The 24405-nt window shown below is 47.8% G+C and overlaps 9 non-coding genes and 2 pseudogenes across 9 annotated transcripts; all 11 read right to left on the bottom strand.

The window, feature by feature from the left end:
* Positions 1 to 536: 536 nt before the first annotated feature.
* On the bottom strand, positions 537 to 727 carry LOC130325286 (U2 spliceosomal RNA). The gene has a single exon (XR_008870134.1). It is a non-coding gene; the product is annotated as a U2 spliceosomal RNA (small nuclear RNA).
* Positions 728 to 2825: 2098 nt separating this feature from the next.
* Positions 2826 to 3015, bottom strand: LOC130325344 (U2 spliceosomal RNA). Its single transcript, XR_008870183.1, has one exon. It is a non-coding gene; the product is annotated as a U2 spliceosomal RNA (small nuclear RNA).
* Positions 3016 to 3708: 693 nt separating this feature from the next.
* LOC130325345 (U2 spliceosomal RNA) lies at positions 3709 to 3896 on the bottom strand. Its single transcript, XR_008870184.1, has one exon. It is a non-coding gene; the product is annotated as a U2 spliceosomal RNA (small nuclear RNA).
* A 2090-nt stretch (positions 3897 to 5986) lies between these two features.
* On the bottom strand, positions 5987 to 6177 carry LOC130325285 (U2 spliceosomal RNA). Its single transcript, XR_008870133.1, has one exon. It is a non-coding gene; the product is annotated as a U2 spliceosomal RNA (small nuclear RNA).
* Positions 6178 to 8271: 2094 nt separating this feature from the next.
* LOC130325284 (U2 spliceosomal RNA) lies at positions 8272 to 8462 on the bottom strand. Its single transcript, XR_008870132.1, has one exon. It is a non-coding gene; the product is annotated as a U2 spliceosomal RNA (small nuclear RNA).
* Positions 8463 to 10547: 2085 nt separating this feature from the next.
* Positions 10548 to 10738, bottom strand: LOC130325282 (U2 spliceosomal RNA). The gene has a single exon (XR_008870130.1). It is a non-coding gene; the product is annotated as a U2 spliceosomal RNA (small nuclear RNA).
* A 2094-nt stretch (positions 10739 to 12832) lies between these two features.
* LOC130325281 (U2 spliceosomal RNA) lies at positions 12833 to 13023 on the bottom strand. Its single transcript, XR_008870129.1, has one exon. It is a non-coding gene; the product is annotated as a U2 spliceosomal RNA (small nuclear RNA).
* Positions 13024 to 15114: 2091 nt separating this feature from the next.
* On the bottom strand, positions 15115 to 15305 carry LOC130325280 (U2 spliceosomal RNA). The gene has a single exon (XR_008870128.1). It is a non-coding gene; the product is annotated as a U2 spliceosomal RNA (small nuclear RNA).
* Positions 15306 to 17380: 2075 nt separating this feature from the next.
* On the bottom strand, positions 17381 to 17553 carry LOC130325338 (U2 spliceosomal RNA; annotated as a pseudogene).
* Positions 17554 to 20852: 3299 nt separating this feature from the next.
* On the bottom strand, positions 20853 to 20983 carry LOC130325348 (U2 spliceosomal RNA; annotated as a pseudogene).
* Positions 20984 to 23065: 2082 nt separating this feature from the next.
* Positions 23066 to 23256, bottom strand: LOC130325279 (U2 spliceosomal RNA). Its single transcript, XR_008870127.1, has one exon. It is a non-coding gene; the product is annotated as a U2 spliceosomal RNA (small nuclear RNA).
* Between the last annotated feature and the right edge of the window lie 1149 nt (positions 23257 to 24405).

Here is a 24405-nt window from a genome sequence, read left to right as displayed (position 1 = left end):
ACAGAAGCAATGCATGGTCAATGTACAGCAATGACACACCTGTGTGAACAGCCAGGAGACCCCCCCCCCCCCCATGTTATGTTACATAGTTACATAGTTAGTACGGTCGAAAAAAGACATATGTCCATCACGTTCAACCAGGGAATTAAGGGGTAGGGGTGTGGCGCGATATTGGGGAAGGGATGAGATTTTATATTTCTTCATAAGCATTAATCTTATTTTGTCAATTAGGAACATTCAGCACCCACCCGCTATCAAGGCAGCTGCCTATCATGTCATGCCCTACCTGCACAGGTGTGCTGGCTACTCAAATGATCCAATTAAGGAGGCCATTTAGTCAGCAGCAGCAGAAGTCCTGTGCCTGGACGCTCCAACAGGGGCCAGACACAAGCAGAAGCAGAAGCAGCAGAAGCAGCAGCAGCACCACCTTTTGTTTTTTGGCTGCAGCAGCAGCAAGGCCCACAGGGCTGGCTAGCTGGCTAGCCAGCAAGCAGGTAGCAATGAAAGTAGGAATCTTTCTTTTTAACCCTGTAAGGGGGTGGTGCACTGTACCCGAAGATACTGCCATATCGGGTCAATGCATAGGGCGACGGAAGCAAGCTTCGAAATCGGCCCCCGTTCTCAAAAATCCATTTAATATATGGTCCCCAGATAGGGGACGTATCAGATATTAAACTGATAAGAACAGATACTACACTTGATCTTAGCCAAAAGGCCGAGAAGCGATAACCGTGAAAGGGGCGGGCCCAACAAGGTCCCCTTCATGGGCACTATCACTGCTTGCTGTCAGGGAGGCTGCCAGACAATTTTCCATGCACACTCTGGGCTGGGGGGCAGTCAACCACCAGTACACACAGCAGAACCTAAACCCATACCATTATTGCTAAGCAGCAAGACAGGGGCCCATTGCACTCCCACGGGGCCTTTTTAAATGCAATCCATAACCCGGATTTGCCAGGAACCCTTCTTACTCCTCCTACTTGCATGTGACACTGGGCTTAGGATCTGCATAGGAAACACACACACAAGCACACACCTACCTTTGTTGCCTGCAGATGCCTCCTTGGCTGTCCCCAAACGGTATCAAACCAACACCCACGGGAAGCTGTAAGCATAGAGGACATGCCTGCACCCCATTGGACTTACCTGTGTGGGTTAAATCCGGGTTATTTGACAACCTATGGCGGTGATGGTTCTGCTCAGGCAGAGCAGTGCTGATGCTCCTCATAAAGCTGTCGCTGCTGTGAAGGTTCTAGGTGACATCACAAATCCCTTTGGTTACATACACAACAAAGCTGGGTTGTTGTTGTTTACACTCTGCAAGGCCTGTGGAAGTGAGTGACATCATAGCACTGTAGTTCTGAGGGTTCAAGATGGATGCAACAATCTCCTGTTGCTTCTATGAAGGCCGTAATAGACGACATCACCAAACAGCTCCATAGTCACATACACAGCAAAGGAGAGATGTTGTTTACACCTAGTGATGTCAGTGGTATTGAGTGACATCACAGCACAGTGCTAAGGCTCCTGGGCCTGGACACAGCAGCGGCTGCAATATCTCAACGGAGAATACGTTTATATCTATGTGTGTGTGTGCGCATATATATATATATATATATATATACATATATATATATATATATATATATATATATATTTCTCCGCCGAAATCACTTTTAAACCCATTTCCACCTTTTTTTCCCTTCTCTTCCTCTTACTTTTTTTTCACGTTTTTTTACGTTTTTCTCCTTTTCGCCTCTTTTCTGGGCGTATTATTCTTCTTTTTCTTCTTTTTTTTCGTCTAATGCATACCCCATCAGTGCAGCAATGCTTATTCAATACCGCCAGCAGATGGAGACACTGGGGGATAATTTTCTAAGGATTTATACTGATTTTTCCTGTCTGAATTTGTCGCACAGAAAGTTGCAGGCCAAATATGTGTGACATTTCTGCGACTTTAGCTTCTAGAGCATTTTTACAACATTATACATAGGTGCTGAATACATAAAAAGCGACTGTTCAGCGACAGACAAGTCGCATCGGCTGAAAGTAGGCCAGAATGTCAGTCCATGTTGGAGCAGGTTTAGATACAGTCTAAAGCATAGATCTCAAAGTCTGTGCACAGAATTTAGCAAGGGCCTCGCACCTTCTGATGCATCAGGTAGGTGCACAATAGCATAGCCTAACCCTCTGTACTTTGGTCTATATTGATGCGGGACATAGACAGCCAGCTGATGACCAATCCATTAGTGCAATGGATGGCTGGAAGCATTTGTCTTTGCCTTTGCAATACCACAGAAGCAATGCATGGTCAATGTACAGCAATGACACACCTGTGTGAACAGCCAGGAGACCCCCCCCCATGTTATGTTACATAGTTACATAGTTAGTACGGTCGAAAAAAGACATATGTCCATCACGTTCAACCAGGGAATTAAGGGGTAGGGGTGTGGCGCGATATTGGGGAAGGGATGAGATTTTATATTTCTTCATAAGCATTAATCTTATTTTGTCAATTAGGAACATTCAGCACCCACCCGCTATCAAGGCAGCTGCCTATCATGTCATGCCCTACCTGCACAGGTGTGCTGGCTACTCAAATGATCCAATTAAGGAGGCCATTTAGTCAGCAGCAGCAGAAGTCCTGTGCCTGGACGCTCCAACAGGGGCCAGACACAAGCAGAAGCAGAAGCAGCAGAAGCAGCAGCAGCACCACCTTTTGTTTTTTGGCTGCAGCAGCAGCAAGGCCCACAGGGCTGGCTAGCTGGCTAGCCAGCAAGCAGGTAGCAATGAAAGTAGGAATCTTTCTTTTTAACCCTGTAAGGGGGTGGTGCACTGTACCCGAAGATACTGCCATATCGGGTCAATGCATAGGGCGACGGAAGCAAGCTTCGAAATCGGCCCCCGTTCTCAAAAATCCATTTAATATATGGTCCCCAGATAGGGGACGTATCAGATATTAAACTGATAAGAACAGATTTTTTTTTTTTTTTTTTTTTTATATCTAAAGCCGAGGAACGTGCTTTCGATTCACCCAAAGTGCAAGAAAAAGTGCAAACGTGTTACACTAAAAAAACGTGCACAAAGGATGCGGTCTATCGCAAGCCCTTCTCCGATAGGAGAGAGGCCCCCCAACAAACCTTACCCTTCGCCTCCGGACCAAAAGGTACCTGCGAGGTTCCAGGTTCGATGTCCCTTTTCGCCGAAGCTACTAGGGGACCACAAATGCTCCCGGCATCCCCCTTGGCGTTAGCCAAGGTATCTGCCCGCAGAGCCGATTACGGTAGGTACCCTGCCAAAGCAGGAGTACCCGGGGTGTTTGCAGGGAGGTGCGGAACCTAATGGCCACACACACCTCCCCTAGACCGCCAGGAGGGACACCCAGAAGGGCTACCGCATCCTGACCAATCCTGTGAACACACAACACGCAAAAAGTGACACAGTGAGACAAAAAAGAAATAAATAAGTGAATGTGTGCAGATATACTGCCCGGACATCCGGCCGGATCTATAAAAAATTTCTCTGATCCTAGCCAGAAGGCCGGGAATCAAGAGGTGAGTGCCACAAGGTGAAGAGATTATGGTGCCCGTGCTTCAACTCAGTGAGCCTATTCTCCCAGTGAGTTTCGGCACCTCGGGGTCACCACTCCCCGAGGCACAAAGTACCTCGGCTCTAGACCCTCTCAGCCTCATGGCGAGACCCGGAGGGAACAGGTCACATCGGGGCAGCCGTCGAGCTGATTCCTCAGAACCAGCCCCGGAAAGCCCTGGTACACCTGCATCCTCCATGCAGCACCCATCCCCACCAGCCCCATACCGGCGTTACTGTCCACCGGCATGAAAAACTGATAAGAACAGATACTACACTTGATCTTAGCCAAAAGGCCGAGAAGCGATAACCGTGAAAGGGGCGGGCCCAACAAGGTCCCCTTCATGGGCACTATCACTGCTTGCTGTCAGGGAGGCTGCCAGACAATTTTCCATGCACACTCTGGGCTGGGGGGCAGTCAACCACCAGTACACACAGCAGAACCTAAACCCATACCATTATTGCTAAGCAGCAAGACAGGGGCCCATTGCACTCCCACGGGGCCTTTTTAAATGCAATCCATAACCCGGATTTGCCAGGAACCCTTCTTACTCCTCCTACTTGCATGTGACACTGGGCTTAGGATCTGCATAGGAAACACACACACAAGCACACACCTACCTTTGTTGCCTGCAGATGCCTCCTTGGCTGTCCCCAAACGGTATCAAACCAACACCCACGGGAAGCTGTAAGCATAGAGGACATGCCTGCACCCCATTGGACTTACCTGTGTGGGTTAAATCCGGGTTATTTGACAACCTATGGCGGTGATGGTTCTGCTCAGGCAGAGCAGTGCTGATGCTCCTCATAAAGCTGTCGCTGCTGTGAAGGTTCTAGGTGACATCACAAATCCCTTTGGTTACATACACAACAAAGCTGGGTTGTTGTTGTTTACACTCTGCAAGGCCTGTGGAAGTGAGTGACATCATAGCACTGTAGTTCTGAGGGTTCAAGATGGATGCAACAATCTCCTGTTGCTTCTATGAAGGCCGTAATAGACGACATCACCAAACAGCTCCATAGTCACATACACAGCAAAGGAGAGATGTTGTTTACACCTAGTGATGTCAGTGGTATTGAGTGACATCACAGCACAGTGCTAAGGCTCCTGGGCCTGGACACAGCAGCGGCTGCAATATCTCAACGGAGAATACGTTTATATCTATGTGTGTGTGTGCGCATATATATATATATATATATATATATATATATATATATATATTTCTCCGCCGAAATCACTTTTAAACCCATTTCCACCTTTTTTTCCCTTCTCTTCCTCTTACTTTTTTTTCACGTTTTTTTACGTTTTTCTCCTTTTCGCCTCTTTTCTGGGCGTATTATTCTTCTTTTTCTTCTTTTTTTTCGTCTAATGCATACCCCATCAGTGCAGCAATGCTTATTCAATACCGCCAGCAGATGGAGACACTGGGGGATAATTTTCTAAGGATTTATACTGATTTTTCCTGTCTGAATTTGTCGCACAGAAAGTTGCAGGCCAAATATGTGTGACATTTCTGCGACTTTAGCTTCTAGAGCATTTTTACAACATTATACATAGGTGCTGAATACATAAAAAGCGACTGTTCAGCGACAGACAAGTCGCATCGGCTGAAAGTAGGCCAGAATGTCAGTCCATGTTGGAGCAGGTTTAGATACAGTCTAAAGCATAGATCTCAAAGTCTGTGCACAGAATTTAGCAAGGGCCTCGCACCTTCTGATGCATCAGGTAGGTGCACAATAGCATAGCCTAACCCTCTGTACTTTGGTCTATATTGATGCGGGACATAGACAGCCAGCTGATGACCAATCCATTAGTGCAATGGATGGCTGGAAGCATTTGTCTTTGCCTTTGCAATACCACAGAAGCAATGCATGGTCAATGTACAGCAATGACACACCTGTGTGAACAGCCAGGAGACCCCCCCCCCCCCCCCCATGTTATGTTACATAGTTACATAGTTAGTACGGTCGAAAAAAGACATATGTCCATCACGTTCAACCAGGGAATTAAGGGGTAGGGGTGTGGCGCGATATTGGGGAAGGGATGAGATTTTATATTTCTTCATAAGCATTAATCTTATTTTGTCAATTAGGAACATTCAGCACCCACCCGCTATCAAGGCAGCTGCCTATCATGTCATGCCCTACCTGCACAGGTGTGCTGGCTACTCAAATGATCCAATTAAGGAGGCCATTTAGTCAGCAGCAGCAGAAGTCCTGTGCCTGGACGCTCCAACAGGGGCCAGACACAAGCAGAAGCAGAAGCAGCAGAAGCAGCAGCAGCACCACCTTTTGTTTTTTGGCTGCAGCAGCAGCAAGGCCCACAGGGCTGGCTAGCTGGCTAGCCAGCAAGCAGGTAGCAATGAAAGTAGGAATCTTTCTTTTTAACCCTGTAAGGGGGTGGTGCACTGTACCCGAAGATACTGCCATATCGGGTCAATGCATAGGGCGACGGAAGCAAGCTTCGAAATCGGCCCCCGTTCTCAAAAATCCATTTAATATATGGTCCCCAGATAGGGGACGTATCAGATATTAAACTGATAAGAACAGATACTACACTTGATCTTAGCCAAAAGGCCGAGAAGCGATAACCGTGAAAGGGGCGGGCCCAACAAGGTCCCCTTCATGGGCACTATCACTGCTTGCTGTCAGGGAGGCTGCCAGACAATTTTCCATGCACACTCTGGGCTGGGGGGCAGTCAACCACCAGTACACACAGCAGAACCTAAACCCATACCATTATTGCTAAGCAGCAAGACAGGGGCCCATTGCACTCCCACGGGGCCTTTTTAAATGCAATCCATAACCCGGATTTGCCAGGAACCCTTCTTACTCCTCCTACTTGCATGTGACACTGGGCTTAGGATCTGCATAGGAAACACACACACAAGCACACACCTACCTTTGTTGCCTGCAGATGCCTCCTTGGCTGTCCCCAAACGGTATCAAACCAACACCCACGGGAAGCTGTAAGCATAGAGGACATGCCTGCACCCCATTGGACTTACCTGTGTGGGTTAAATCCGGGTTATTTGACAACCTATGGCGGTGATGGTTCTGCTCAGGCAGAGCAGTGCTGATGCTCCTCATAAAGCTGTCGCTGCTGTGAAGGTTCTAGGTGACATCACAAATCCCTTTGGTTACATACACAACAAAGCTGGGTTGTTGTTGTTTACACTCTGCAAGGCCTGTGGAAGTGAGTGACATCATAGCACTGTAGTTCTGAGGGTTCAAGATGGATGCAACAATCTCCTGTTGCTTCTATGAAGGCCGTAATAGACGACATCACCAAACAGCTCCATAGTCACATACACAGCAAAGGAGAGATGTTGTTTACACCTAGTGATGTCAGTGGTATTGAGTGACATCACAGCACAGTGCTAAGGCTCCTGGGCCTGGACACAGCAGCGGCTGCAATATCTCAACGGAGAATACGTTTATATCTATGTGTGTGTGTGCGCATATATATATATATATATATATATATATATATATATATATATATTCTCCGCCGAAATCACTTTTAAACCCATTTCCACCTTTTTTTCCCTTCTCTTCCTCTTACTTTTTTTTCACGTTTTTTTACGTTTTTCTCCTTTTCGCCTCTTTTCTGGGCGTATTATTCTTCTTTTTCTTCTTTTTTTTCGTCTAATGCATACCCCATCAGTGCAGCAATGCTTATTCAATACCGCCAGCAGATGGAGACACTGGGGGATAATTTTCTAAGGATTTATACTGATTTTTCCTGTCTGAATTTGTCGCACAGAAAGTTGCAGGCCAAATATGTGTGACATTTCTGCGACTTTAGCTTCTAGAGCATTTTTACAACATTATACATAGGTGCTGAATACATAAAAAGCGACTGTTCAGCGACAGACAAGTCGCATCGGCTGAAAGTAGGCCAGAATGTCAGTCCATGTTGGAGCAGGTTTAGATACAGTCTAAAGCATAGATCTCAAAGTCTGTGCACAGAATTTAGCAAGGGCCTCGCACCTTCTGATGCATCAGGTAGGTGCACAATAGCATAGCCTAACCCTCTGTACTTTGGTCTATATTGATGCGGGACATAGACAGCCAGCTGATGACCAATCCATTAGTGCAATGGATGGCTGGAAGCATTTGTCTTTGCCTTTGCAATACCACAGAAGCAATGCATGGTCAATGTACAGCAATGACACACCTGTGTGAACAGCCAGGAGACCCCCCCCCCCCCCCCCCCCATGTTATGTTACATAGTTACATAGTTAGTACGGTCGAAAAAAGACATATGTCCATCACGTTCAACCAGGGAATTAAGGGGTAGGGGTGTGGCGCGATATTGGGGAAGGGATGAGATTTTATATTTCTTCATAAGCATTAATCTTATTTTGTCAATTAGGAACATTCAGCACCCACCCGCTATCAAGGCAGCTGCCTATCATGTCATGCCCTACCTGCACAGGTGTGCTGGCTACTCAAATGATCCAATTAAGGAGGCCATTTAGTCAGCAGCAGCAGAAGTCCTGTGCCTGGACGCTCCAACAGGGGCCAGACACAAGCAGAAGCAGAAGCAGCAGAAGCAGCAGCAGCACCACCTTTTGTTTTTTGGCTGCAGCAGCAGCAAGGCCCACAGGGCTGGCTAGCTGGCTAGCCAGCAAGCAGGTAGCAATGAAAGTAGGAATCTTTCTTTTTAACCCTGTAAGGGGGTGGTGCACTGTACCCGAAGATACTGCCATATCGGGTCAATGCATAGGGCGACGGAAGCAAGCTTCGAAATCGGCCCCCGTTCTCAAAAATCCATTTAATATATGGTCCCCAGATAGGGGACGTATCAGATATTAAACTGATAAGAACAGATACTACACTTGATCTTAGCCAAAAGGCCGAGAAGCGATAACCGTGAAAGGGGCGGGCCCAACAAGGTCCCCTTCATGGGCACTATCACTGCTTGCTGTCAGGGAGGCTGCCAGACAATTTTCCATGCACACTCTGGGCTGGGGGGCAGTCAACCACCAGTACACACAGCAGAACCTAAACCCATACCATTATTGCTAAGCAGCAAGACAGGGGCCCATTGCACTCCCACGGGGCCTTTTTAAATGCAATCCATAACCCGGATTTGCCAGGAACCCTTCTTACTCCTCCTACTTGCATGTGACACTGGGCTTAGGATCTGCATAGGAAACACACACACAAGCACACACCTACCTTTGTTGCCTGCAGATGCCTCCTTGGCTGTCCCCAAACGGTATCAAACCAACACCCACGGGAAGCTGTAAGCATAGAGGACATGCCTGCACCCCATTGGACTTACCTGTGTGGGTTAAATCCGGGTTATTTGACAACCTATGGCGGTGATGGTTCTGCTCAGGCAGAGCAGTGCTGATGCTCCTCATAAAGCTGTCGCTGCTGTGAAGGTTCTAGGTGACATCACAAATCCCTTTGGTTACATACACAACAAAGCTGGGTTGTTGTTGTTTACACTCTGCAAGGCCTGTGGAAGTGAGTGACATCATAGCACTGTAGTTCTGAGGGTTCAAGATGGATGCAACAATCTCCTGTTGCTTCTATGAAGGCCGTAATAGACGACATCACCAAACAGCTCCATAGTCACATACACAGCAAAGGAGAGATGTTGTTTACACCTAGTGATGTCAGTGGTATTGAGTGACATCACAGCACAGTGCTAAGGCTCCTGGGCCTGGACACAGCAGCGGCTGCAATATCTCAACGGAGAATACGTTTATATCTATGTGTGTGTGTGCGCATATATATATATATATATATATATATATATATATATATTTCTCCGCCGAAATCACTTTTAAACCCATTTCCACCTTTTTTTCCCTTCTCTTCCTCTTACTTTTTTTTCACGTTTTTTTACGTTTTTCTCCTTTTCGCCTCTTTTCTGGGCGTATTATTCTTCTTTTTCTTCTTTTTTTTCGTCTAATGCATACCCCATCAGTGCAGCAATGCTTATTCAATACCGCCAGCAGATGGAGACACTGGGGGATAATTTTCTAAGGATTTATACTGATTTTTCCTGTCTGAATTTGTCGCACAGAAAGTTGCAGGCCAAATATGTGTGACATTTCTGCGACTTTAGCTTCTAGAGCATTTTTACAACATTATACATAGGTGCTGAATACATAAAAAGCGACTGTTCAGCGACAGACAAGTCGCATCGGCTGAAAGTAGGCCAGAATGTCAGTCCATGTTGGAGCAGGTTTAGATACAGTCTAAAGCATAGATCTCAAAGTCTGTGCACAGAATTTAGCAAGGGCCTCGCACCTTCTGATGCATCAGGTAGGTGCACAATAGCATAGCCTAACCCTCTGTACTTTGGTCTATATTGATGCGGGACATAGACAGCCAGCTGATGACCAATCCATTAGTGCAATGGATGGCTGGAAGCATTTGTCTTTGCCTTTGCAATACCACAGAAGCAATGCATGGTCAATGTACAGCAATGACACACCTGTGTGAACAGCCAGGAGACCCCCCCCCCCCCCCCATGTTATGTTACATAGTTACATAGTTAGTACGGTCGAAAAAAGACATATGTCCATCACGTTCAACCAGGGAATTAAGGGGTAGGGGTGTGGCGCGATATTGGGGAAGGGATGAGATTTTATATTTCTTCATAAGCATTAATCTTATTTTGTCAATTAGGAACATTCAGCACCCACCCGCTATCAAGGCAGCTGCCTATCATGTCATGCCCTACCTGCACAGGTGTGCTGGCTACTCAAATGATCCAATTAAGGAGGCCATTTAGTCAGCAGCAGCAGAAGTCCTGTGCCTGGACGCTCCAACAGGGGCCAGACACAAGCAGAAGCAGAAGCAGCAGAAGCAGCAGCAGCACCACCTTTTGTTTTTTGGCTGCAGCAGCAGCAAGGCCCACAGGGCTGGCTAGCTGGCTAGCCAGCAAGCAGGTAGCAATGAAAGTAGGAATCTTTCTTTTTAACCCTGTAAGGGGGTGGTGCACTGTACCCGAAGATACTGCCATATCGGGTCAATGCATAGGGCGACGGAAGCAAGCTTCGAAATCGGCCCCCGTTCTCAAAAATCCATTTAATATATGGTCCCCAGATAGGGGACGTATCAGATATTAAACTGATAAGAACAGATACTACACTTGATCTTAGCCAAAAGGCCGAGAAGCGATAACCGTGAAAGGGGCGGGCCCAACAAGGTCCCCTTCATGGGCACTATCACTGCTTGCTGTCAGGGAGGCTGCCAGACAATTTTCCATGCACACTCTGGGCTGGGGGGCAGTCAACCACCAGTACACACAGCAGAACCTAAACCCATACCATTATTGCTAAGCAGCAAGACAGGGGCCCATTGCACTCCCACGGGGCCTTTTTAAATGCAATCCATAACCCGGATTTGCCAGGAACCCTTCTTACTCCTCCTACTTGCATGTGACACTGGGCTTAGGATCTGCATAGGAAACACACACACAAGCACACACCTACCTTTGTTGCCTGCAGATGCCTCCTTGGCTGTCCCCAAACGGTATCAAACCAACACCCACGGGAAGCTGTAAGCATAGAGGACATGCCTGCACCCCATTGGACTTACCTGTGTGGGTTAAATCCGGGTTATTTGACAACCTATGGCGGTGATGGTTCTGCTCAGGCAGAGCAGTGCTGATGCTCCTCATAAAGCTGTCGCTGCTGTGAAGGTTCTAGGTGACATCACAAATCCCTTTGGTTACATACACAACAAAGCTGGGTTGTTGTTGTTTACACTCTGCAAGGCCTGTGGAAGTGAGTGACATCATAGCACTGTAGTTCTGAGGGTTCAAGATGGATGCAACAATCTCCTGTTGCTTCTATGAAGGCCGTAATAGACGACATCACCAAACAGCTCCATAGTCACATACACAGCAAAGGAGAGATGTTGTTTACACCTAGTGATGTCAGTGGTATTGAGTGACATCACAGCACAGTGCTAAGGCTCCTGGGCCTGGACACAGCAGCGGCTGCAATATCTCAACGGAGAATACGTTTATATCTATGTGTGTGTGTGCGCATATATATATATATATATATATATATATATATATATATATATATATTTCTCCGCCGAAATCACTTTTAAACCCATTTCCACCTTTTTTTCCCTTCTCTTCCTCTTACTTTTTTTTCACGTTTTTTTACGTTTTTCTCCTTTTCGCCTCTTTTCTGGGCGTATTATTCTTCTTTTTCTTCTTTTTTTTCGTCTAATGCATACCCCATCAGTGCAGCAATGCTTATTCAATACCGCCAGCAGATGGAGACACTGGGGGATAATTTTCTAAGGATTTATACTGATTTTTCCTGTCTGAATTTGTCGCACAGAAAGTTGCAGGCCAAATATGTGTGACATTTCTGCGACTTTAGCTTCTAGAGCATTTTTACAACATTATACATAGGTGCTGAATACATAAAAAGCGACTGTTCAGCGACAGACAAGTCGCATCGGCTGAAAGTAGGCCAGAATGTCAGTCCATGTTGGAGCAGGTTTAGATACAGTCTAAAGCATAGATCTCAAAGTCTGTGCACAGAATTTAGCAAGGGCCTCGCACCTTCTGATGCATCAGGTAGGTGCACAATAGCATAGCCTAACCCTCTGTACTTTGGTCTATATTGATGCGGGACATAGACAGCCAGCTGATGACCAATCCATTAGTGCAATGGATGGCTGGAAGCATTTGTCTTTGCCTTTGCAATACCACAGAAGCAATGCATGGTCAATGTACAGCAATGACACACCTGTGTGAACAGCCAGGAGACCCCCCCCCCCCCCCCCATGTTATGTTACATAGTTACATAGTTAGTACGGTCGAAAAAAGACATATGTCCATCACGTTCAACCAGGGAATTAAGGGGTAGGGGTGTGGCGCGATATTGGGGAAGGGATGAGATTTTATATTTCTTCATAAGCATTAATCTTATTTTGTCAATTAGGAACATTCAGCACCCACCCGCTATCAAGGCAGCTGCCTATCATGTCATGCCCTACCTGCACAGGTGTGCTGGCTACTCAAATGATCCAATTAAGGAGGCCATTTAGTCAGCAGCAGCAGAAGTCCTGTGCCTGGACGCTCCAACAGGGGCCAGACACAAGCAGAAGCAGAAGCAGCAGAAGCAGCAGCAGCACCACCTTTTGTTTTTTGGCTGCAGCAGCAGCAAGGCCCACAGGGCTGGCTAGCTGGCTAGCCAGCAAGCAGGTAGCAATGAAAGTAGGAATCTTTCTTTTTAACCCTGTAAGGGGGTGGTGCACTGTACCCGAAGATACTGCCATATCGGGTCAATGCATAGGGCGACGGAAGCAAGCTTCGAAATCGGCCCCCGTTCTCAAAAATCCATTTAATATATGGTCCCCAGATAGGGGACGTATCAGATATTAAACTGATAAGAACAGATACTACACTTGATCTTAGCCAAAAGGCCGAGAAGCGATAACCGTGAAAGGGGCGGGCCCAACAAGGTCCCCTTCATGGGCACTATCACTGCTTGCTGTCAGGGAGGCTGCCAGACAATTTTCCATGCACACTCTGGGCTGGGGGGCAGTCAACCACCAGTACACACAGCAGAACCTAAACCCATACCATTATTGCTAAGCAGCAAGACAGGGGCCCATTGCACTCCCACGGGGCCTTTTTAAATGCAATCCATAACCCGGATTTGCCAGGAACCCTTCTTACTCCTCCTACTTGCATGTGACACTGGGCTTAGGATCTGCATAGGAAACACACACACAAGCACACACCTACCTTTGTTGCCTGCAGATGCCTCCTTGGCTGTCCCCAAACGGTATCAAACCAACACCCACGGGAAGCTGTAAGCATAGAGGACATGCCTGCACCCCATTGGACTTACCTGTGTGGGTTAAATCCGGGTTATTTGACAACCTATGGCGGTGATGGTTCTGCTCAGGCAGAGCAGTGCTGATGCTCCTCATAAAGCTGTCGCTGCTGTGAAGGTTCTAGGTGACATCACAAATCCCTTTGGTTACATACACAACAAAGCTGGGTTGTTGTTGTTTACACTCTGCAAGGCCTGTGGAAGTGAGTGACATCATAGCACTGTAGTTCTGAGGGTTCAAGATGGATGCAACAATCTCCTGTTGCTTCTATGAAGGCCGTAATAGACGACATCACCAAACAGCTCCATAGTCACATACACAGCAAAGGAGAGATGTTGTTTACACCTAGTGATGTCAGTGGTATTGAGTGACATCACAGCACAGTGCTAAGGCTCCTGGGCCTGGACACAGCAGCGGCTGCAATATCTCAACGGAGAATACGTTTATATCTATGTGTGTGTGTGCGCATATATATATATATATATATTATATATATATATATATATATATATATATATATCTCCGCCGAAATCACTTTTAAACCCATTTCCACCTTTTTTTCCCTTCTCTTCCTCTTACTTTTTTTTCACGTTTTTTTACGTTTTTCTCCTTTTCGCCTCTTTTCTGGGCGTATTATTCTTCTTTTTCTTCTTTTTTTTCGTCTAATGCATACCCCATCAGTGCAGCAATGCTTATTCAATACCGCCAGCAGATGGAGACACTGGGGGATAATTTTCTAAGGATTTATACTGATTTTTCCTGTCTGAATTTGTCGCACAGAAAGTTGCAGGCCAAATATGTGTGACATTTCTGCGACTTTAGCTTCTAGAGCATTTTTACAACATTATACATAGGTGCTGAATACATAAAAAGCGACTGTTCAGCGACAGACAAGTCGCATCGGCTGAAAGTAGGCCAGAATGTCAGTCCATGTTGGAGCAGGTTTAGATACAGTCTAAAGCATAGATCTCAAAGTCTGTGCACAGAATTTAGCAAGGGCCTCGCACCTTCTGATGCATCAGGTAGGTGCACAATAGCATAGCCTAACCCTCTGTACTTTGGTCTATATTGATGCGGGACATAGACAGCCAGCTGATGACCAATCCATTAGTGCAATGGATGGCTGGAAGCATTTGTCTTTGCCTTTGCAATACCACAGAAGCAATGCATGGTCAATGTACAGCAATGACACACCTGTGTGAACAGCCAGGAGACCCCCCCCCCCCCCCCCCATGTTATGTTACATAGTTACATAGTTAGTACGGTCGAAAAAAGACATATGTCCATCACGTTCAACCAGGGAATTAAGGGGTAGGGGTGTGGCGCGATATTGGGGAAGGGATGAGATTTTATATTTCTTCATAAGCATTAATCTTATTTTGTCAATTAGGAACATTCAGCACCCACCCGCTATCAAGGCAGCTGCCTATCATGTCATGCCCTACCTGCACAGGTGTGCTGGCTACTCAAATGATCCAATTAAGGAGGCCATTTAGTCAGCAGCAGCAGAAGTCCTGTGCCTGGACGCTCCAACAGGGGCCAGACACAAGCAGAAGCAGAAGCAGCAGCAGCACCACCTTTTGTTTTTTGGCTGCAGCAGCAGCAAGGCCCACAGGGCTGGCTAGCTGGCTAGCCAGCAAGCAGGTAGCAATGAAAGTAGGAATCTTTCTTTTTAACCCTGTAAGGGGGTGGTGCACTGTACCCGAAGATACTGCCATATCGGGTCAATGCATAGGGCGACGGAAGCAAGCTTCGAAATCGGCCCCCGTTCTCAAAAATCCATTTAATATATGGTCCCCAGATAGGGGACGTATCAGATATTAAACTGATAAGAACAGATACTACACTTGATCTTAGCCAAAAGGCCGAGAAGCGATAACCGTGAAAGGGGCGGGCCCAACAAGGTCCCCTTCATGGGCACTATCACTGCTTGCTGTCAGGGAGGCTGCCAGACAATTTTCCATGCACACTCTGGGCTGGGGGGCAGTCAACCACCAGTACACACAGCAGAACCTAAACCCATACCATTATTGCTAAGCAGCAAGACAGGGGCCCATTGCACTCCCACGGGGCCTTTTTAAATGCAATCCATAACCCGGATTTGCCAGGAACCCTTCTTACTCCTCCTACTTGCATGTGACACTGGGCTTAGGATCTGCATAGGAAACACACACACAAGCACACACCTACCTTTGTTGCCTGCAGATGCCTCCTTGGCTGTCCCCAAACGGTATCAAACCAACACCCACGGGAAGCTGTAAGCATAGAGGACATGCCTGCACCCCATTGGACTTACCTGTGTGGGTTAAATCCGGGTTATTTGACAACCTATGGCGGTGATGGTTCTGCTCAGGCAGAGCAGTGCTGATGCTCCTCATAAAGCTGTCGCTGCTGTGAAGGTTCTAGGTGACATCACAAATCCCTTTGGTTACATACACAACAAAGCTGGGTTGTTGTTGTTTACACTCTGCAAGGCCTGTGGAAGTGAGTGACATCATAGCACTGTAGTTCTGAGGGTTCAAGATGGATGCAACAATCTCCTGTTGCTTCTATGAAGGCCGTAATAGACGACATCACCAAACAGCTCCATAGTCACATACACAGCAAAGGAGAGATGTTGTTTACACCTAGTGATGTCAGTGGTATTGAGTGACATCACAGCACAGTGCTAAGGCTCCTGGGCCTGGACACAGCAGCGGCTGCAATATCTCAACGGAGAATACGTTTATATCTATGTGTGTGTGTGCGCATATATATATATATATATATATATATATATATATATATATATATATATTTCTCCGCCGAAATCACTTTTAAACCCATTTCCACCTTTTTTTCCCTTCTCTTCCTCTTACTTTTTTTTCACGTTTTTTTACGTTTTTCTCCTTTTCGCCTCTTTTCTGGGCGTATTATTCTTCTTTTTCTTCTTTTTTTTCGTCTAATGCATACCCCATCAGTGCAGCAATGCTTATTCAATACCGCCAGCAGATGGAGACACTGGGGGATAATTTTCTAAGGATTTATACTGATTTTTCCTGTCTGAATTTGTCGCACAGAAAGTTGCAGGCCAAATATGTGTGACATTTCTGCGACTTTAGCTTCTAGAGCATTTTTACAACATTATACATAGGTGCTGAATACATAAAAAGCGACTGTTCAGCGACAGACAAGTCGCATCGGCTGAAAGTAGGCCAGAATGTCAGTCCATGTTGGAGCAGGTTTAGATACAGTCTAAAGCATAGATCTCAAAGTCTGTGCACAGAATTTAGCAAGGGCCTCGCACCTTCTGATGCATCAGGTAGGTGCACAATAGCATAGCCTAACCCTCTGTACTTTGGTCTATATTGATGCGGGACATAGACAGCCAGCTGATGACCAATCCATTAGTGCAATGGATGGCTGGAAGCATTTGTCTTTGCCTTTGCAATACCACAGAAGCAATGCATGGTCAATGTACAGCAATGACACACCTGTGTGAACAGCCAGGAGACCCCCCCCCCCATGTTATGTTACATAGTTACATAGTTAGTACGGTCGAAAAAAGACATATGTCCATCACGTTCAACCAGGGAATTAAGGGGTAGGGGTGTGGCGCGATATTGGGGAAGGGATGAGATTTTATATTTCTTCATAAGCATTAATCTTATTTTGTCAATTAGGAACATTCAGCACCCACCCGCTATCAAGGCAGCTGCCTATCATGTCATGCCCTACCTGCACAGGTGTGCTGGCTACTCAAATGATCCAATTAAGGAGGCCATTTAGTCAGCAGCAGCAGAAGTCCTGTGCCTGGACGCTCCAACAGGGGCCAGACACAAGCAGAAGCAGCAGCAGCACCACCTTTTGTTTTTTGGCTGCAGCAGCAGCAAGGCCCACAGGGCTGGCTAGCTGGCTAGCCAGCAAGCAGGTAGCAATGAAAGTAGGAATCTTTCTTTTTAACCCTGTAAGGGGGTGGTGCACTGTACCCGAAGATACTGCCATATCGGGTCAATGCATAGGGCGACGGAAGCAAGCTTCGAAATCGGCCCCCGTTCTCAAAAATCCATTTAATATATGGTCCCCAGATAGGGGACGTATCAGATATTAAACTGATAAGAACAGATTTTTGATTGAAAGAGCTTTATTTTCCGTTCAGTCATTACAAGTCGTACAATAAATTACAGTCACACAAAGCATGATAGTACAATACACAGCAAAGGTTCCCTAAGCTATACATCGCACACCATGCTACTCTAACATTCAGCTCAATCCTGCAATATAAAGGCACAAGAGATCAAACAAAAACCAAATAATACAATCTGTGATCGGGGTAGGGGTGTGGGCGACTATGTGGGGGTAGGGAGGGGGCGGATCACAGGGCCAAACTGTTGGGCTGTATCTTCAGGGAGACATGGGAGAAGGAGAGGGGTCTTCACTCCTCTTCTTCCTCATCAACGGCCGAGCTGTCCAAGATGGAATAGTCTCTAAGCAGGTTCTTGATGAACCTGCGGCAGTCCCGGACGGACATGTTTTCCCTGTTGATCACGAGGCGGTTCCTGGCAAGCCACACTGCGTCCTTAAAACAGTTCATAAGGCGCCAGGCCTCCTGGATGGCCTCCACGTCGTGGGTCCCAGGGAACAGGCCGTAAAGCACCGAATGGTACGATAGGCAGCTCCTGGGCACTGAGTCTCTGAGTTCCTGTTCTAGGGCGTCCAACAGACCCTGTGCAAAGGGGCACTGCCAAAACACGTGGAAAGATGTTTCCTCCACGTAGGGGCAACGGGGGCAGTACCGGGTCTTGCACAGGTTGCGGGCATGCATGAATGACCTGAGAGAGAGACCTCCCATGACGGCCATCCACGACAAGTCCTTGTGTCCATTGGTAAGCCGCTTTGAGGCCACATTGTTCCAAACTGTCTCTGCAGTGGCTGCGGGGAGTCCCGGAACCAGCTCGGTCGAGTCCTTAGCTCGGATGAGCTTGTGGATTGTCTTTGGCTTCCATAGGTCTGGTTTCAGTCCTTCCAGCTGGTGCTCCCTCACAAACCGGACAACATCCCCATAGAACCAGGGAGTGTTCCAGTTGTAAGGGATGGAGCTGTCCCACTTGTCCCAGCCCAGCTGTCTCCAGAGGGGCATGAGAAGCAAGCGAGACATGGACCTGCCCGCTGAGCCAGTCTTTTCTACAAGAGTCCGCTGCACCGTGACACATGCAAAGGAGGCCCTCAGCAGAGCGGGGATGTCGGGTATTCCCTTCCCACCCTTGCGGGGTTCCTTGTACATCACGGTCCTCTTGACTCTGTCCATTTTGCCCCAGACGAAGCCAAACACTGTCCGGGTGATGGCCTTGCAAACGGTGGTATGGGGAGGCCAGGCCTGTGCGGTATATTGGAGCACAGGCAAAACTTCACTCCGCAGGACAAGTGCCTTGCCTTCCATCGTGAGCTTTCTGGAGCTCCACAGTCCGATCTTCGAGTTTATCCTTCCTAGTCGGTCTTGCCAAGACTTAAGGGCCGCTCCTTCCTTCCCGAACCAGACTCCAAGAATTTGAATGAAGTCCGGCTTAATAGTAAAGGGGAAGGGGGCGGAAGAAGCCAGGTGCCATTCCCCGAAGAGCATGGCCTCCGACTTCCCGCAGTTGACTTTTGCCCCCGAAGCTCTGCCGAAGTCCTCGCAGGTCTGGACGAGTGCAGTCACCGAACGCTGGTCAGCGCAGAAGACGGTCACGTCGTCCATGTAGAGCGAGCACTTGACCTCGTGGCGATCTGGTCCTGGTGCGGTGATCCCTCTGATCTCTCCATTCTGCCGGATAGTCTCAGCGAAGAGCTCTATAACACAAACAAAAAGGAGAGGTGAAAGAGGGCAGCCTTGTCTAACCCCTGAAAGAATAGGAAAGGGGTCAGTCTTCCAGCCGTTCACCAACACCGTGCTGTAAATGTCAAAATACATAACGTTAACAAAAGAGCAAAACATCTTCCCCAGACCCAGCCTGCGCAAAACCCTGTCCATGAATGCGTGGGAGACACGGTCGAACGCCTTCTCCTGATCTAAGCTGACCAGGGCGGCGCGGCCCCCGCGGTCCTGGATGTAATGGACCGTGTCTCTCACAAGGGCAAGGCTGTCGGCAATCCTGCGGCCAGGAATGCTGCAGGTCTGGTCCGGATGGACGATCTGCCCCATGACAGGTTTCAGCCTGTTGGCCAGCACCTTGGCGAGGATCTTGTAGTCCACGTTCAGGAGAGAGATGGGACGCCAGTTTTTCAGGTCACATCTCTCCCCCTTCCGCTTATACAAGATCGTGATCATCCCTTCCCTCAACGACGGAGGCATTCTGCCCCCCACCACCATCTCCTCGTACACCTCCAACAGGTCCGGACAGATCAGGTCACCCAGCGCTACGTAGAGCTCGGCTGGGAGACCGTCACTGCCCGGGGTCCTGCCGGGCTTAAAGGATTTAGCGGCAGAGAGCAGCTCCCCCACCGTCAAGGGATCGTCCATAGCCGCCGCACCTGCGGGATCAACAACGTTAGTGACACCTGACAGGAACCTCTCGGCGGCTTCGGGGTCGGATGACTTGGGGGCGTAGAGGTTGCCGTAGAAGTCGTGGACGACCCCCACCACTTCCTCCTTGCCGCTCCTCATGTGTCCGGTCTCATCTCGTAGCTCAGTCAGGGGCGTGTGGCCGGCATGGAGCTTCCTGAAAAAGAAAGAGTTACATTTCTCACCCTTCTCCAGGTTCTCCACCTTGGAACGAAAGACGATTCGCTTGGATTCCTCCTCAAAGTGCCTTTTCAAGCTCTTTTTGGTCTCTTCCAGCTCCTCCCTGACGTCCCAGCCACACTGGAGCAGGTCCTGCAGGGACCGCAGCTCGCGCTGCAGTTTCCTCAAGTCCCACTTCTTCGCACACGCCTGTTGTCTGCCTTTTGCCTGAAAGAAACAACGGAATTCGACTTTAACATATTCCCACCAATCGCTGATGCACTTGAACAGACATTTGTCATTTCGCCATACAAGGTAAGCATCCCTAAGTTCCTCCATGACCTCCCTCTGCTCCAACAGGGCACAATTCAACTTCCAGGAGCCCGGGCCAGGTGGGAATCCATGGCCCAGAGTCCCCCGGAATCGAATGGCCCTGTGGTCAGAGAAGAAGCAGGGGACCATAGAGTACGACACCTTTCTGACTGCTCTCGAAGTGAAGATGAAGTCTATCCGAGAACGGAGCGAGCCATCGGGGCGGCTCCACGTATAGTTTACGGAGCCGTTCCCGATGGACCCGACAACGTCCTGCAAGGATGCCTCCGTCACCATCTCAATCAGCAGTTTAGACGTCACGTCCAGGCTGGCGGATGTGCCAGAACTGCGCCCCTCCACCTCAATGGGGCAGTTGAAGTCACCACCCAACACTACTGCTCTAGTGGTGGCGAGTTCAGCCCGCAGGGCCTGGAGAACCTCCAGTCGGACATCCCTCTCAGGGGAGGCATACACGTTGATGAGCCGCACGGGCTCACCCGCCCAGGAACCGTCTGATAAGAACAGATACTACACTTGATCTTAGCCAAAAGGCCGAGAAGCGATAACCGTGAAAGGGGCGGGCCCAACAAGGTCCCCTTCATGGGCACTATCACTGCTTGCTGTCAGGGAGGCTGCCAGACAATTTTCCATGCACACTCTGGGCTGGGGGGCAGTCAACCACCAGTACACACAGCAGAACCTAAACCCATACCATTATTGCTAAGCAGCAAGACAGGGGCCCATTGCACTCCCACGGGGCCTTTTTAAATGCAATCCATAACCCGGATTTGCCAGGAACCCTTCTTACTCCTCCTACTTGCATGTGACACTGGGCTTAGGATCTGCATAGGAAACACACACACAAGCACACACCTACCTTTGTTGCCTGCAGATGCCTCCTTGGCTGTCCCCAAACGGTATCAAACCAACACCCACGGGAAGCTGTAAGCATAGAGGACATGCCTGCACCCCATTGGACTTACCTGTGTGGGTTAAATCCGGGTTATTTGACAACCTATGGCGGTGATGGTTCTGCTCAGGCAGAGCAGTGCTGATGCTCCTCATAAAGCTGTCGCTGCTGTGAAGGTTCTAGGTGACATCACAAATCCCTATGGTTACATACACAACAAAGCTGGGTTGTTGTTGTTTACACTCTGCAAGGCCTGTGGAAGTGAGTGACATCATAGCACTGTAGTTCTGAGGGTTCAAGATGGATGCAACAATCTCCTGTTGCTTCTATGAAGGCCGTAATAGACGACATCACCAAACAGCTCCATAGTCACATACACAGCAAAGGAGAGATGTTGTTTACACCTAGTGATGTCAGTGGTATTGAGTGACATCACAGCACAGTGCTAAGGCTCCTGGGCCTGGACACAGCAGCGGCTGCAATATCTCAACGGAGAATACGTTTATATCTATGTGTGTGTGTGCGCATATATATATATATATATATATATATATATATATATATATTTCTCCGCCGAAATCACTTTTAAACCCATTTCCACCTTTTTTTCCCTTCTCTTCCTCTTACTTTTTTTTCACGTTTTTTTACGTTTTTCTCCTTTTCGCCTCTTTTCTGGGCGTATTATTCTTCTTTTTCTTCTTTTTTTTCGTCTAATGCATACCCCATCAGTGCAGCAATGCTTATTCAATACCGCCAGCAGATGGAGACACTGGGGGATAATTTTCTAAGGATTTATACTGATTTTTCCTGTCTGAATTTGTCGCACAGAAAGTTGCAGGCCAAATATGTGTGACATTTCTGCGACTTTAGCTTCTAGAGCATTTTTACAACATTATACATAGGTGCTGAATACATAAAAAGCGACTGTTCAGCGACAGACAAGTCGCATCGGCTGAAAGTAGGCCAGAATGTCAGTCCATGTTGGAGCAGGTTTAGATACAGTCTAAAGCATAGATCTCAAAGTCTGTGCACAGAATTTAGCAAGGGCCTCGCACCTTCTGATGCATCAGGTAGGTGCACAATAGCATAGCCTAACCCTCTGTACTTTGGTCTATATTGATGCGGGACATAGACAGCCAGCTGATGACCAATCCATTAGTGCAATGGATGGCTGGAAGCATTTGTCTTTGCCTTTGCAATACCACAGAAGCAATGCATGGTCAATGTACAGCAATGACACACCTGTGTGAACAGCCAGGAGACCCCCCCCCCCCCCCCCCCCATGTTATGTTACATAGTTACATAGTTAGTACGGTCGAAAAAAGACATATGTCCATCACGTTCAACCAGGGAATTAAGGGGTAGGGGTGTGGCGCGATATTGGGGAAGGGATGAGATTTTATATTTCTTCATAAGCATTAATCTTATTTTGTCAATTAGGAACATTCAGCACCCACCCGCTATCAAGGCAGCTGCCTATCATGTCATGCCCTACCTGCACAGGTGTGCTGGCTACTCAAATGATCCAATTAAGGAGGCCATTTAGTCAGCAGCAGCAGAAGTCCTGTGCCTGGACGCTCCAACAGGGGCCAGACACAAGCAGAAGCAGAAGCAGCAGCAGCACCACCTTTTGTTTTTTGGCTGCAGCAGCAGCAAGGCCCACAGGGCTGGCTAGCTGGCTAGCCAGCAAGCAGGTAGCAATGAAAGTAGGAATCTTTCTTTTTAACCCTGTAAGGGGGTGGTGCACTGTACCCGAAGATACTGCCATATCGGGTCAATGCATAGGGCGACGGAAGCAAGCTTCGAAATCGGCCCCCGTTCTCAAAAATCCATTTAATATATGGTCCCCAGATAGGGGACGTATCAGATATTAAACTGATAAGAACAGATACTACACTTGATCTTAGCCAAAAGGCCGAGAAGCGATAACCGTGAAAGGGGCGGGCCCAACAAGGTCCCCTTCATGGGCACTATCACTGCTTGCTGTCAGGGAGGCTGCCAGACAATTTTCCATGCACACTCTGGGCTGGGGGGCAGTCAACCACCAGTACACACAGCAGAACCTAAACCCATACCATTATTGCTAAGCAGCAAGACAGGGGCCCATTGCACTCCCACGGGGCCTTTTTAAATGCAATCCATAACCCGGATTTGCCAGGAACCCTTCTTACTCCTCCTACTTGCATGTGACACTGGGCTTAGGATCTGCATAGGAAACACACACACAAGCACACACCTACCTTTGTTGCCTGCAGATGCCTCCTTGGCTGTCCCCAAACGGTATCAAACCAACACCCACGGGAAGCTGTAAGCATAGAGGACATGCCTGCACCCCATTGGACTTACCTGTGTGGGTTAAATCCGGGTTATTTGACAACCTATGGCGGTGATGGTTCTGCTCAGGCAGAGCAGTGCTGATGCTCCTCATAAAGCTGTCGCTGCTGTGAAGGTTCTAGGTGACATCACAAATCCCTTTGGTTACATACACAACAAAGCTGGGTTGTTGTTGTTTACACTCTGCAAGGCCTGTGGAAGTGAGTGACATCATAGCACTGTAGTTCTGAGGGTTCAAGATGGATGCAACAATCTCCTGTTGCTTCTATGAAGGCCGTAATAGACGACATCACCAAACAGCTCCATAGTCACATACACAGCAAAGGAGAGATGTTGTTTACACCTAGTGATGTCAGTGGTATTGAGTGACATCACAGCACAGTGCTAAGGCTCCTGGGCCTGGACACAGCAGCGGCTGCAATATCTCAACGGAGAATACGTTTATATCTATGTGTGTGTGTGCGCATATATATATATATATATATATATATATATATATATATATATATATTTCTCCGCCGAAATCACTTTTAAACCCATTTCCACCTTTTTTTCCCTTCTCTTCCTCTTACTTTTTTTTCACGTTTTTTTACGTTTTTCTCCTTTTCGCCTCTTTTCTGGGCGTATTATTCTTCTTTTTCTTCTTTTTTTTCGTCTAATGCATACCCCATCAGTGCAGCAATGCTTATTCAATACCGCCAGCAGATGGAGACACTGGGGGATAATTTTCTAAGGATTTATA

The sequence above is a fragment of the Hyla sarda genome, unplaced genomic scaffold (assembly GCF_029499605.1).
Source record: "Hyla sarda isolate aHylSar1 unplaced genomic scaffold, aHylSar1.hap1 scaffold_271, whole genome shotgun sequence".
In the NCBI taxonomy this organism is placed as follows: Eukaryota; Metazoa; Chordata; class Amphibia; order Anura; family Hylidae; genus Hyla; species Hyla sarda.
Note: the sequence above shows the minus strand (reverse complement) of the source record. Positions and strands in the feature narration are given on the sequence as shown.